Raw genomic sequence first — 13,589 nt, 5'->3', positions numbered from 1 at the left:
TGACACCAAATTTTGGACGTCCATTCCTCTATTAATCTCGCATTAGTGAAAATATATATATATAAAAAAAAAATTCAATAAAATAAAATGATCAAAATACCTCTGAAAGTTTCAATGGGTTTTTTGATCATTATAATTTGTCGAAAAATTATTTTTAATATTTTTAATAGGTAGCACGTACCTATTTTAATAGGTAGTACGTACCCAATGAGAAGATAGTATGTACCAAATTTTATATTCGTATAATTTGTATAAAAAAAAACTAAAAATACAATACTTTGAGACGTTGAATCTAAGATCAAACGGTTAGTGGCTCTCTTGATCAAAATTGGACGGCTGGATGGCAGGGCGAGGATAGAACTTCTATGTTGTAGGGAAAGCATAGAAACCTTTCCCTAATCATAATATCACACCTAATATTATTTTATTTTTAGAGAATGGATACAAGGAAAAAGTTTATATAAGGGTGAGGCCCTACATAATCAAATTAAGGCGCACATCAAAATTTTACTAGAAGAAATTATTTTATTGATGAAAAACCCTCAAATTCAATCATCTCGACCTCAAAATGTATAGACATGAGAAAAAATAGATTTCAAGTTTTGTAAATAGTGCATATTGTAATGTTATATCTAGACTATTATTTTTTAAGATTTTAAGTGATCGTAGATCTACTCGATCTAATATTATTTTAAATATTTAAATTTTAGAGTGACTTGTAAAGCACCTTTTAACATTTATTACACTCACATTATTTGACGACCAAAGCTAATATGAAAGGAAATTTTATTAGACTTTTAGCTTAAAAACTTAAAAAGATAACTAAAAAAAACGAGGGAATTTTGAATTTTGGCCAACGACTCTATCCCCTCTTTGACACCCCTCTCCTCTCTCTCCCCCCCTTGCCTTCCCCATTCTCTCTCCCTCTTCTAACTCTCATGCCTTGCCATCCCCCATCTATCTCTCCTTACCATTCTTTGTTAGTGATCCAAAAGCTTCAGGCCTTATGAGAGAGCACCATTTTTACTCACTCTCTCTCCCCCCTTGCCCACTCCATCCCCTCTCTCTCTCTCTCTCTGAGCCTTGCCCTCCCTGATCTTCTCTCTCTCCATTTTTCACAAGATTAAGACGTTGTTGATGTTCTGCTGTTTGGAGGTCTCCTGCAATTGTTGGTTTTCTTATTTTTCACAAGATAAGGGGGTGAGAGTGGAAGATATGATGCTAAAATGAGAGATGGTCATGATACCTAATGGAGCCCCCGGTTAGTATATGAGCATTTTGGATCTTTTCATAAAGCAAATTTTGTTTTTGGTTGCTATTGCTCTTGCCATAGAACCCTATAGAACAACTGACTTTTTCATTTGAAACATATAACCACTAAATCAATTTATTGTTTGATGCATTGTACCCACTTCAATTATTGACTTGTTTGTAAAACTTGGTGAGAAACGATACGTTTGAAAAGTGTTCAATAAAATTTCCAATAGAGCACTAATGGATAAGCACTTCTATAAAAAAAAGAAAAAGAAAAAAAAACTATGTTGATTAATCGTGAAAACATCCTAGATTCTTAAGAAAAGAAAAAAAAGGGCAAAAATTTCCTTGTTTGGGTTTTATATATTACATCCCCATGTCAAAGTACTTTTATGCATTTCGCTTTTATGGTGAAAATGTCATTGTAGCTGTGCACATCAGTTTTCTCGACATTGTGAGAACATGTCTATGTTCATTTGCTTTAAGAGTGCCGATTTGCTTTATGGAAATTGTGAGGAACTCAATATGATAGCATATGCTTTACAATGTGATCTACTTCCATATTTATTCACATAAACTAGTAGCTTATCCATTTTGTATGTTTCTATGAAACATGAACTCTCATGGGAAGTTCAGGAATTTAGACATATTGTTGACATTTTCCTTTTCCTTTTTCTTTATGACGACTTGTGAATGCTTAACATAGTAATAATAAAACAGCTCTGTTTTGGCCCATTTATACTTCTTACAACGGTAAGTAAATTTTGTGGCCTTGTGTTGTATTTTTGCATGTGCTCAAGATTCCTCTTATGTGTCGTTGTTACACCCTCAATCATGGATTTTTTATTTTTTTTCGAAAGGAAAGAACTTGGACATGCATGTCAATGCCATTCTAATGTGGTTTTTGGATGAGGGGCTATTTAATTATTATTTTATACCTAATGTGGTTGTGCACATCAGTTTTCTCGACAATATGAGATCACATCTGTGCTTGTCTAATTCAACAATGTATATTTGCTTTATGAAAATTGTGAGAAAACTAGTAAGATTGTATATATATATTACCAAATTGTGAGGAAACTAGTAAGATTGTATATATATTACAATGTGATATACTTCCCTATTGCAATAACATCTTTATTTAATTCCATAGGATTGGTTTGGCATGAGCAAGATGTTCAATGGTACAGGAGCCATAGAAGAGTTGTCGTGAAAAAGTGATGATGAAGATCTTAGAGTTACAATTAGTATCAAGAAGCCAAAGTGGTGCATTTTGAATCGGGAACAAAGATAGTTTGTATGGGATAACAAGAGTAGGAGGAAGATATGGGGTTTCAAAATCATGAAGTCAAAGGCCCGAGACCTTTAAGCATATGTATTTTCATGGCTAAAAATTCTTTTTGGGAGAGAGAGAGATGGAACAATGTTGTAATCATATTATTTGAATTTTATATGAGCAATGTTAGTGGAGATTTTTCTAGTAATTCATATGGAATTATCACATGCATCTCTCTCTCTCTCTCTCTCTCTCTCTCTCTCTCTATTCTCTTCCTTATTTGATGGGTAAGTTCTGGTTTGAACCTTCAAGTCTCTCTCTATCTCTCTCTCTCAAATTTCAAAAATAATTTGATGTACTTTATCTTTGTGTCCATATAAATAAATCTTTTCTTATTTGATGGCTAAGCTGTGGTTTGAACCCTCAAGTCTCTTACTCTCTCTCTCTTATGCCCATGTAAATTATAGTTAATTAGTTATTGCCCAAGGCGGCAATAGTACTCCAATTATTCTAGTTTGAGTGGCAATGTCACCCAAAGAGAGTGAGAGAGCATAAACAATACCCCAGTGATGTGTTTTGGTTTTGTTTTAATTTTTAAATAGCAATTTTGTGGGTCTTAAATTTCAAATAAAAGAACGAAATACCATGAAACAGGTTTCATGAGTCTCTTAATCACATCCTATGTGCATTTTAAGTGAACTTGTTGCATTTTTGTATTGGTGAATTTGTTTGCTCAATGTTATGTGTGTTGTTTATTGATATTCATGAGTTTTGAGATGTTGTGTTTGCTAATGGGGCAGCTTAAACTCTTTCTCACATATTTTTCAACCCTTCTCCATGATATCTTAAACGTGATTAAGAGATAAAAAAACACCACCCACCTTCAAGTACTCTATTACCATGCTTCTAATATACATTTTACATAAAGTAGAAACTATCCAATCAATCATTCATTGATTTCATTCACCCATGCTGTTATTTTTTGGCTCCTTCCTACTCATTGGGTCAAGCGTGGTAGCTTCTGATTTATCAACATTCTTCGAAGATTTATTTCCCGCTAAACACTGTTGAGAAACAACCTTTTCATCATTTACAGTCTCCTTCAACTTTTGAGTTGCTTCCTTGCAAAGAGGCATGTGATTTTCGTTTACAGTTCAAGAAAGAGTTAAGGAAGGTTCTTTTGGTCAGGGACAAGGGACAGACTCCATATCTAACAAAAGCAAACAACACATTTGCATTGATATAAAAAAAAATAGACCGATTAGAGATTGCAAATTAACCCCAGGTACTTTCAACTTTCAAGAAAAAAAAAAACCTTGAATTTGTACCAAGGTCCCACCATTTTCTACACTGCATTCAACTCCAGGATGCGATTGATGGTATCCCTAAGTGTCTCATTAGGGAGTAGACCATTTGCCATGACATTCGTAGCACCACATACGCACATTGACTTGGAAATGATATAGTCCCTTGTACCTGATAAGGAACATCAGATAAATTGGGTTGATCAAACATTGCTTCCCCAAATGCCTTCAAAAGATACAAAGAGATGGACAAGACCACAATTAAAGAATAAATTTTTTTTTTGACAAATGTTATCAAATTTATTGTCAACTAAAATGCAGTTACATCACTCGCTCATTACATCATTCAAAATAGAAAAAGAATCCATAGCAACACCTTGTTTAGCAAAACCATCAGCAAGATCATTCTATTATCTACAGACATGATGGAACGATAAAGATAATTCCCTTTCCAAATTCACTACTTGAACTCAAAACAATCGTAGCAACTAGGGAACTCTTTATTCCTTTTTGCACCACCTAATCACGTTTTGGGAATCACTTTCGACCATTATACCGTGACCCAAATTCATGGCTTTAATAAGGAGTAATCCTTTGAGCAAGGCTCTAAACACAACTATGTTAGCCGTGGCAGTTCCAATAGGTCTTGCATAGGCAAAAATAATTGACCCAGTCCAATCACGTACCACACCTCTTATCCTTGCATTACCCGGATTATCGAGGGAGCTGCCATCAAAGTTTAACTTTAACCAACCTTGTACCAAGCGTATCCATTTACCAACTGGTCTCGTCTTAACTCTCTTAGAGACCACCAAATAGGCTAGATTAAGCCACACATCGATCTCGCTAACACCTCTCCCATCCTCAATGGCTAACACCCAACACCATATCGTATAAATAATACGCTGGATTAGGCCTTCACATGAAAGACCAATTCCTTCAAAAGTACGTCTGCTCCGTTCTTTCCATAACTCCCAACACATAGCTCCTTTAACAATTTGCCAAATCCTTGCCCCCAATTTTGGTAAAGCTAGAAATACTAACTGAGAAATGATACTCAAGACACTTTGAGGAAGAGCTGTACTGAAGCCTAGCATCCCAAAGAAGTAATACCATATATATATTGCATATTGACAATGAAGAAGCAAGTACGAAATCGATTCCTCATCCTCTTTACACATCAGGCAAACATTTTGAAAGACATTTCCTCTTTTAATGAGATTATCAATGGTAAGAACATTATTTTGCCTAGCCAACCAAATAAAACATTGGACCTTATGAGGAATAGGTCATTCCAGATTTGGGAAATCTGAGGCAACGACCACCTGTGGCGATCATGGAACAAAAGAGAATACATGGCTTTAACGGAAACAATGTCATCCTTATTGTGCTCCCAAATTACCTCATCATCAGTATTATTGGACATTACCACCTCATGTAGCTGTAAAAATAAGCTCGAAACATGCGCCACAAACTGGTCATTTACTCAATTATAAGGAAATTGGATATCCCACACCACCTGCTCTCCAACAACTTGATAAGTTTCACATATCAGAGCATTTGGGGAAGAGGCCTTTGAGAACAATTCAGGGAATGAACTCTTCAAAGGGCAATCCCCTAACCACTTATGGTGCCAGAATGAGACTTGAGTGACATTCCCCACACACCACCTAATATCTATATGGAGATAGGCTTTGAACAGAAAAATATCCTTTCAAAATATAGATCTGGATGTACTTCTTCTACCACCTCCAATCCACACTCCAAATCTATCAACACTGTATTTAGCAGTTAGAATTTTTCACCAGAGTTGATCATTAAACAACAAACTGTGCCACGACCATTATGTCAACAATGCCTCATTCATCAATGCCACTCTTCAAATACCAAAACCTCTTTTACATTTAGGGTTACACACTCTATCTCATCTTAACAAATGATATTTCCTATTCTCCTCAAAAGACCCCCATAGAAAACATCGCGTCATCTCCTCAACTTTCTTAACTATAGCTACTGGATTTTCAGGAGAGACATCTAATAAATGGGTAGGTTTCCAAGCATGATTTAACCAAGGTCACATGTCCCCCAAGCGACAAATACTTTGGCTTCCATAAATCCAATTTAGTTTGAGCTCGTTGAATCACTCTATCCCATACTGAAATAGGAAACCTAGAATCAGAAATAGGAAGCCCCAAATAAATTATGGGGAATTTATCCACTTTGCATCCAAATATTAAAGCAAGTTCCTCTGTCAGTTCACTGCTGCAATTAACCCCCACCATAGAAGTTTTTGCAATATTCACTTTTAACCCCACCGCCACCTCGCAACACCTCAGAAATCTATCAATATATTCAATATACTCCTTGGCCTCCGAAAAGATTAACGTATCATCTGCGTACTGTAGGTGAGAAATATAGGTGAGAAATAGAAGGAGTATCCTGCCCTACCTGGAATCCCATGAAATTGCCCCTATTTACTACATTAGATATCATCAAGCTGAAACACTATGTATAAATGGTGAATAAAAAAGGCGACAATGGGTCCCCTTGACGGAGTCCCCTTGAGGAGTTAAAGAAACCTTTGGGGCAACCATCAATAAGAATAGAGAAATATGTCAAGGAGAGGCAACCATAAATCCATTTACGCCATTTATCACCGAACCCCATACATTTTAAAATTTCAAGCAGGATGTTCCATTCCACTCTATCATACGCCTTTTCCATATCCAGCTTTATAACAACCCCCAGTTCCTTGCTTTCAGTTCTGAAGTGGATGCACTCTTGAGAAGTTAAAACACTATCAGTTATTAGTCTATTCTGAATAAAAGTTGTTTGAGGACCTGAAATAACATTACTCAACACCTTTTTCAGACGCATTGCTAGGACCTATGCAACAATTTTGTACAAGTTGGTCAGTAACGAAATAGGTTTGATAACTAAGAGTTCCTTGACAACTGATTTTTTTGGAGTGAGAGCAATGAAAGTAAAGTTAACACCTCTAAATAATTCACGTCTATCTAAAAAGCTTTGTACCATACCTAGTAGTTTCATCAAGAGCATAGACCAGAATCTATGGAAGAAACACATAGGGAAATCATCAGGTCTTGGTGCCTTATCCCCTACCAGGGAGAACACAACCACTTTCAGCTCCTCCATAGATACCTCAGCTTCTAGTTATGTCGCAGAAGCCTTTGGAAGAATTTTAAAGGGAATACAACTCATGCTAGGAGTAGCGCATACTTCTAATGTGAATGACTTTCAGAAATGTTCATTAATTGCCAAATTAAGGCTATCCACGTCATCCTGCATTACTCCTTGGATAGTAAGCCCTGAGAGATCATTCTGCCGCCTACGTGCATTGGCAATAGAGTGAAAAAACGTTATGTTCAGGTCGCCCTCCTTTAGCCATTTGACTCGAGACCTTTGTATCCAATAAATTTCCTCAGACCGCCGAAGTTCATTCAAAGCATTAATATTTCCAATTCTCTCACTAGCATGTATCTCAGAATACACCCCTCCACTTTGTACAGTTTGGTCGATCCCCTTAATATCCTCCAAAAGACTGTCAATCTTAGCTCCCAACTGATACTTATTTTCTTTCTTCCATTCTAGCAGCTTATGCTTCACATATAGTAACTTTTTGTGTAGCTGGAAATCCGAGCCAAAAGTAATAGAATTTTCCCAAGTCCTCCTTATAAGATCCATCACACCCGCTTCTTCCAACCATCCAATCTCAAGTCTAAAAGGCCTTGAACCTCTAAGAAAAGAACTAGAACAAAGAAGAAGAGGTGCATGGTTCGAGGATATCCTAAGCAAGGCTATCACAGAAGCTAATAGAAACCTCTCCAAAAAATCATTTGAAACCAGGAATCTATCAATTTTAGTCATGATGAGATTCCCAAGACAATTATTGGTCCAAGTAAAAGAAGCTCCTAGCAGAAGTAAATCCACTAGATTGTGGTTTTAGATAAAACCATTAAACAATCTCATCGAAGAGTTAATCTGACCTCCTGAGGAAGAATCATCAGGTCACCAAATTAAACTGAAATCAGCCCCACACAAAAAGGAAGATTCAAACCAAATAAAACCCTCGATAAGTCATTAAGAAAGTCAACTTTGAGTGCTACATTGTTTGGACCATATACATTCACAAGACCCCACGAGAAATTGGGCTTAAGGCCATTGAAAAGTATAGCTAACCCCCTATCCCCTTTTAAAATCTCAAAACTTTGCAGAATCTGAGGATTCCACAAAACCCACTGCCCACCCGAAGCCCCAACAGAATCAATGCCCACAAAACACACCGAACTCGAAACCCAAACTTCTCAAGCACCCACCATAGAAGGGCTGGGAAGTTTGGTCTCTTACAAAATTAGAACATTTGGTTTATACTTCTTAACCAAAAATAAAACATCATTCTTACTACTAGCACCCCCTAAACCTCTAACATTCCAATTTAAAATAAACGTCAGTAAATATTGGAAGAAAAACCTGGACCTTTATCGTGAGGCCCATGTAAAGACGCATCGAACATGGTAGCATCACCATCATCGCCAGAAGACTCATCGGAGCTGCCTACACTCGGAGCATCCACAATTGAACTCAGCTCCATGATCACCACATTAGCGCCTCTGGAATTCAGCGTAATTGAAAAGCTGGAGGGAGCAGCTGACTTCTTTTCTTTAGTTTTGAGCAGCATCGTCTTCTTCCCCTTGCTCTGAGGAACAGTGCCAGGGGGCTTGTCGTAATCTTCAGTCTAAAGCTTTTCCATAGCCTTCGGCTGCGTCGCATTAATTGTCACAGATATAGGCACCTGCGTCTTAATATCAGCCTCCATTTCATCCATTCACATTATTTTTAACGAGCTTTCCCGTCAACTGAAATTCCTGGGCTTCACGCTTCTCTGCTTTCTCCTTTTTCTTCATAACCTGAAGGATCACAGCAATAGGGACCTCATAATCTAATCCCATATCTTCAAGAATTCCCTGATAAAGAGCGTCCTCTCCATCATCGTCAACAACTCCACTCTTTGCTTCCGGAAGAGTAGTAATAGGAATGACAGACTCAACTAGCACCATAGCGGACTTTAGATCAAAAGATTCTGCCACTCCACACTCGTTAGTTGCCCCATCCATAACAGATTGAATCGTCTTCATAGCAAGCTCCCTTGTTTCCTCATCAGACTCCAGTAACAAAATCACCGCCAGTTCATCTACTGCCTGGGGATCAAAGCGCGGCCTCTCCTCTGGGTTAGTCCTCTTCTTCTTACTTCATCAGCAAGGGAGAAACTTCAAACGATCAGCCATGAGTAGTGCACACAACAAGATACCAGTTAGCTGTTTGGAAGCAGCAACGAGCAAATTTTCCGACACCGGCCACGGGGAAAAATACTTCCTTAGGCCCTGCACTTCCACCTTCCCGATGAGGCGTTTTTCAAAGCTTATATTCCCGAAATCTTTCCTGAAATCTTCTTTCATGGTGTCATGTCGTGCCGCCTCAACCGATGCAATTTGTGCCACAGATGGAGCCAGTGTACCTGCAGGGTCCACCGTCATCACAATGTTACCACGCTTCAAAGCATTGGCCGAAGTCAACCCCACTAAAGAAGAAGCCAACTTATAGGAATCTGGGAAACGCCTAACTGGAATCCACCTTTTCCAAACTTTTAATTCACTCGTAATCGTATGCCGTTTCACCACCTAGCTTTGGCGTTCAATATTCTTTCCGGCCCAATTTAAAATTTTGTGGTTGAATTTCACCGGCCTAGCAAAACATGCACCCTTGTTCCAAATTTTCTGGTGAAATTTCACCAGAACCTGTTTTGCAGCCCCCTTACGTATCAGTCCATTCCTCTTCAAGACTCTGTATCTCACATAGCTGAGCCATCTGGTCACTTTTGTGAAAATTATATGTCGTCGTACAATTGCTCTCCAAACACACATCTATCAAGAACAAATTATGGGCCACCTATAGTCTTATATGTCTCATGCAAGGGACTCCCAAGAAACGACTGATTTGAACTCTAACAAAAGAAACATTGGGCCCAACTAAGAGCTTAATATCAACAACACGGTATTCTCCAAAAGGATTGACAATCTTCTTAAAGACATACTCATTCCAAACATGAAGAGGAACACCCCATAAGTGAATCTAGGTAAGTTCCCTCTTCACAAAAGACGAGGGCATCGAAGGGCTCCATTCTAAGAGAGTCATCAACGAACCTCGAACTCTGTAAAATCTTTCCTTCCATGCCCGAGCCACATCTTGGTCGGAGTAGTAAAACAAAAGCAGCCCTACCTTTGCCCAAAGAGAACACTTCAGGCAGATACAACAGACCCCATCCTCGTTTCGCCCAATTATTCAAACTAAAAGTAGCATCTAGCGGGGAACAAAAGGAACCTACTAAAATCTGTTGTGCCTTCCTATCAAGTTCATTCAACCCTCCAAGCTGCACCTTCGGAACATCGGAAAGGGGCCCATCAATTCTAAATGGAAGATGTCTCCCTATCTCCCTCATCTCATCCTTGACGTATCTTACCTCTACAGCTTTCCTTAGGGTTTACTTTTACACTGACAAAAGGCTTCCAAAAAAATCATTTACTCAAGACTTATCAGTTGTTTTGTGTCATGGGACAACCTTGGTCAACTAATCCCTGACCCTTTCTCTCTCTTCAAACTACTCAAGACTTAAGGTCGTCACTCTCTTCATACTACTTTCTCTCTCTTCTCTCTTCCATTTGAAACCTACTCTGCATTCTTATTCCAAGCAATCCACCCACTGCCACCACCCAAAATCCATGCCCGTCGATGATGAAAGACGCCTGTTAAGTACCTTTACATAAGAAGCATCCGAGAAAATGCATCGTTCCTCTGCTCAGATCTACAGCTGGCCTCTCCAAAACTCCAATCTCTGCCCCTTGATCCGCAGTTGCCACTTTCACAGTTAAAGAATAATTACAAACTCCTTTCAAGATGCATTGCCTATGGTATCATAACTGGCCCTACATATCAAGAAAACAAAATTAAAAAGAAAGTAAAATAATTAAAAAAATGCATCGCTTTTGGTATTATAACAGGCCCTTACGTATACGTAGAAAAATCTTAAATAAAAGCAAAATATATAAGACTACTTTGGCAATGGGGATGCAATGTATGAAAATCACTAGGATATTTTTACCATTTTTTTTTATAATTTAGGGTCAACATAAAATCCCACTCGGTAACAATCTTGAGGTAGCTTCTCCAATACTGCCTCTATTAGGAATTTTGTTCAATACTTTGCAAATGTGTTGGATCTCAACAAGATTTACAAACAAGTCAATAATTGCAGCAGCTACTATGAATCAAAAACTAAACTGGGTGATTCTGATTTGAACTCATATTTTTTGGGGGGGATTTTTAAAATTATATATTGACTGAGATAATTCCATTTTATATCAGTCGCTTGGGTTTTTAGCATTGGAGTTACCTAAACAAATATAAATACAGTGAAAAATCAAAATAAAGAGAGAACCCCACACCAAAAAATCAATCAATAAATAGATAAACAGTGTAAATTATAGAAAAAACCCAGGATTCAAATGAAAAAAAAGCACGGTCATCAAGTCCATGTTTTAGTGGACCTATAAATGCATATTTGAGATGAACAATATGCCCTAGAGAGAGGGTAGAGAGAGAGGAATTATTAGCTTTTTAATTCTTCACCAAAAGTGAATATATCTCTTAATTATTAATCCATACCTTATTCAAAATCCAGATTTTGAGAGTAGCTTTGAACTTGAATGAAATAATGGGTTCTCAAAGAGGCAATCCTCCATTCAATCTTCAACCAAAAAAAAGGATGTCTTCCATCATTACCATTACATTCCTAACAGAGGTCTTGAGAGAGAGGGAAGACAAGGCGTGAGAGATTGGTAAGGCTAGAGAGAAAGAGCATGGGATAGTGTCATGCGTTTCCTATGAAAGAGTGTGTGAACCTAAGTTTTTTTTTTTTTTTTTGGAGGGTCGTTAACTCTAGAAAATCCATGTGTGTGAGTGTAAGTTTTAAGGGTATTTTATTTATTTAAATTTATTTTTTTATTTCTTACAAAATATATTATGTTGAGAAATATGGACTCTCAAAATTTGAGCTATATCCTATGTATAGAAAAATGAATAAAAATTTAAAATACGATACGTGCTCTAAAAAATATGGGACAAGAGAATAAATATAAAATATTGAGAACGATTTTAAATTTTGAACAATATAGGGGATACTTATGTGAGTTTCCCTTTTTTTTGTGAAAATTTTCCTTTTAGATCATTTTAAAAAGAAAACCGGACCTGTTTGGTCCGGTAGATTTTTTTTTTTTAAAAAAAACATAGGTAAAAAACCCCCCAATAAAATTTAAAAAAATATATAGAAAAACATACATTAAATATATAATATCTTATAATCTACATTTATCTTTAAAAAAAAAATGAAATAACTTGTTGCTGAAAATCTTCAATCAAGCTTTTAAGTTGTTGAAAATCTAATTTTACCTGTTTTTTTAAAGTTATTATTAGTGGGGTGGTGTTAGTGGTGTAATGAAAACCATAAACCAGCAACTACAGTTTAAAGGTGGTGTTTCAAAATTAACTCTATTGAAATAGTAAATTAGCTTACCCTTTGAATAGAACATCATTTAGACTTCTCCCTCCAAGAAAAGGCACCAAATAATTGGAACACCTCTCATGCAAGAGATAACATCGAAAAGGACATAAATTTGATGGGTCAATATGCCCTAACCACAAGCCAATAGTTCAAACCAGGGTTTTAAAAAACGTCGAGTCAAACCGGACTCGTCCAGTTCGACTCGGGAATCATTCGAGGACGCGTTGGTTCTGCACATAAAATGGGAATCGCCCGTGTCTAGAGAGAACCGGGCGATTCCCAATAGTAGATTCGCGATTCCGTCCGAGTCACCGGGAAGAACACGGGTTGCACAGTGTTCTTCACTGGATTTCGATTTTTTTTGTCATTTTGTGATCGATTTTCAACGTTTTCAGCCTTATGAACGAATCTTACAGGCTTTAATTCAAATTTCGAATCATTTTCACTCGATAAAACGAATTAAAACCACTATTTTTTATCAACAAATTTGGATTGCCGAGTGAGTTTTAGGGTTTCCGCCATTTCAGTGATTTCAATCGAAATAAAGCTTCATTTTTTGTAAAATTTCAGGCTGAGTGATTGTAAGAGTGTTGGTCAGAATTTTGTGTTCATAATTTGTGATTATCTTGGAGGAATACATATCAATTTTGAATTTGAAGGCACGAATGCACGAAGAATAGGTAAAAACTCTGTTTTTTTTTTTTTCCGCCATGCGATTAAATCCAGTCAATATTTTACAAATCATGCATTAAATTTATAGGGTTTTGATTCTTTGTAGTGTTGTTTATCATTACATATATTCAATTTAATTATATTTATTCAATTTGAGTTGCATTATATAGAAAATAAGAGTGATGTCTGTTAAAAAAAAAGTGGACTGTTTTTTTTTTTTTCGCCATTTGATCAAATCCAGTCAATATTTTACAAATCATGTATTAAATTTATAGGGTTTTGATTCTTTGTAGTGTTGTTTATCATTAGATATATTCAATTTGATTATATTTATTCAATTTGAGTTGGATTTTATAGAAAATAAGAGTGATGTCTGTTAAAAAAAAAGTGGACTATTTTTTTTTATTTTTTTTTCCGCCATTTAATCAAATCCAGTCAATATTTTACA

The 13,589-nt window shown here is 36.7% G+C and overlaps 2 long non-coding RNA genes across 3 annotated transcripts; one reads left to right on the top strand and one right to left on the bottom strand.

Annotated features, from left to right (window-relative positions):
* Positions 1 to 866: 866 nt before the first annotated feature.
* On the top strand, positions 867 to 2,738 carry LOC148778948 (uncharacterized). The gene is made up of 2 exons (XR_016048154.1): positions 867 to 1,261; positions 2,408 to 2,738. It is a non-coding gene; the product is annotated as an uncharacterized LOC148778948 (long non-coding RNA).
* Positions 2,739 to 3,435: 697 nt separating this feature from the next.
* LOC148778947 (uncharacterized) lies at positions 3,436 to 11,767 on the bottom strand. Of its 2 annotated transcripts, XR_016048061.1 has the most exons (4): positions 11,575 to 11,766; positions 8,332 to 10,835; positions 3,870 to 4,006; positions 3,436 to 3,740 (listed from the first exon to the last, which is right to left on the bottom strand). It is a non-coding gene; the product is annotated as an uncharacterized LOC148778947 (long non-coding RNA). The 2 variants fall into 2 exon arrangements; XR_016048060.1 differs by lacking the exon at positions 3,436 to 3,740 and having other exon boundaries at positions 3,742 to 4,006; positions 11,575 to 11,767.
* Positions 11,768 to 13,589: the final 1,822 nt, after the last annotated feature.

This window comes from Amborella trichopoda, chromosome 13, assembly GCF_054954075.1.
Source record: "Amborella trichopoda isolate Santa Cruz 75 chromosome 13, AtrichopodaSantaCruz75HAP2 v2.0, whole genome shotgun sequence".
In the NCBI taxonomy this organism is placed as follows: domain Eukaryota; kingdom Viridiplantae; phylum Streptophyta; class Magnoliopsida; order Amborellales; family Amborellaceae; genus Amborella; species Amborella trichopoda.
Note: the sequence above shows the minus strand (reverse complement) of the source record. Positions and strands in the feature narration are given on the sequence as shown.